The sequence below is a fragment of the Blennius ocellaris genome, assembly GCF_963422515.1.
Source record: "Blennius ocellaris genome assembly, contig: SCAFFOLD_85, whole genome shotgun sequence".
NCBI lineage: Eukaryota > Metazoa > Chordata > Actinopteri > Blenniiformes > Blenniidae > Blennius > Blennius ocellaris.
The window spans coordinates 131,113-133,106 of record NW_027661963.1 but is presented as its reverse complement, the minus strand read 5'-3'; positions in this window follow the sequence as shown (position 1 = coordinate 133,106).

The window sequence follows — 1,994 nt, the reverse complement described above, 5'->3', positions numbered from 1 at the left end:
GTGAATGTCGTGCGGGTGGGGAGGGGGGGGGCGGGGGCGGGGGAGGGGCTGAAAGATTCCAGGTTTTCACTGCGAGGACGTGGATTTTCACCGAGGCGTCATAAAAAAAAAAAAAAAGTCCAGAGTGATTCTAGTGATTTCCTGGACGAACGCCAAAAAAAACGAAAGAATTCCGCGGCTCAGAAACAGGAAGTGAAACCGCCGCTTCCTGGCGCCTCTGGTGTTCAGGTTCCCCGAAGAACCTTTGTGTCGGTTCTGTGGCTGCAAAGTCACGGCGTGACGATACGACGATACGCCGACGACACGCTGCAGAATTTAGATGCTTGTAGAAGTTTTTAGACCCTTTTTTAGTTCGGACTATGTTTAGACTGTTTTCTAGAGTCAGGACTATGTTTAACCTGGTTTTCTGGAACCAGGGGGCCGATCTGGAACCAGAAGGCTGATCTAGAACCAGGGGGCCGATCTGGAACCAGGAGACCGATCTAGAATCAGGAGACTGATCTAGAACCAGGAGACTGATCTAGAACCAGGAGGCTGATCTAGAACCAGGAGACTGATCTAGAACCAGGAGGCTGATCTGGAGTCGTTACAGTTTCTCTGTTCTATATAAAGGACTCGTGTTCTAGAAGTCAAACCAGATACAGATTGTTGATCTGAAGTTTGAACCTGGTGCGGACTTGTTTCTGGACTATGGATGGTGTTTGGAACCCCCCCCCCCCCCCCCCCCCCCCCCCCCCCCCCACACACACACACACACACACACACACACACACACACACACACACACACACACACACACACACACACACACACACACACACACACACACACACACACACACACACACACACACACACACACACACAGAACTGAATAAATAAAGTCTTTGATTTTCATAAAGTTTTCTCTCGTCAGGAGGATCAAACTTCCCTCTTTTGGTTTTTTTCCCGTTCCCATCAGGTGACGGACAGTTTTGGTCTCACCCCCCCTCCCTCACCTCTCCACCCCCCCCCCCCACAGCCCCCCACCATCCCCCTTATTAAAAAGCCTCTTCTTCCTGCTCAGGTCCAGCAGGGGGCGACATCATCAACGTACCGACATTCTTCTCAGTGATTGTCTTAAACACAGTACAGACTGTCTACAGACCGTCTACAGTACTATCAACAGTACTGTCTACAGACCGCCTACAGTACAGACCGTCTACAGTACAGACCGTCTACAGTACTATCAACAGTACTGTCTACAGACCGTCTACAGTACAGACCATCTACAGTACAGACCGTCTACAGTACAGACCGCCTACAGTACAGACCGCCTACAGTACAGACTGTCTACAGTACAGACCGTCTACAGTACTATCAACAGTACTGTCTACAGACGGTCTACAGTACAGACCGTCTACAGTACAGACGGTCTACAGTACAGACGTCTACAGTACAGACCGTCTACAGACGGTCTACAGTACAGACGGTCTACAGTACAGACCGAGGTACTACTACCAGGTAAAGGTCTCTGGCAGGGAACCGTGAGGAAGACGAGGACTTCTGGACCTTCAGACCTCGTCGGTCCCTGAAGCTGACGGAGACGGAGGCTCCGCCTCCATGGAGGCCGTTTCCATGGAAACACCCCGGAGCGGCGGCGTTCTGCCAGCAGAGGGAACCAGGAACCAGGAACCAGGAACCAGGAACCAGAAACCAGAAACCAGGACTTCTTTTGGCAACAGAAACTCTCAACTTGGCCTTTTTAGAAAAAAACTCTAGAAATTGCATAAAATGTTTTTCTCTCCTGGTTCTGCTTTGGTTTGAAACCTGATTTTCCCTGGAGGCTCCTGGAGGCCCCTGGAGGCCCCTGGGGGTTCCTGGAGGCCCCTGGAGGCCCCTGGAGGCTCCTGGAGGTTCCTGGAGGCCCCTGGAGACCCCCCCCTGCTGGTCAAACCAGTTCTTCACAACCTCAATAATCTGTCACAAACATTTCTTCAAGACGTCAGTTTGACA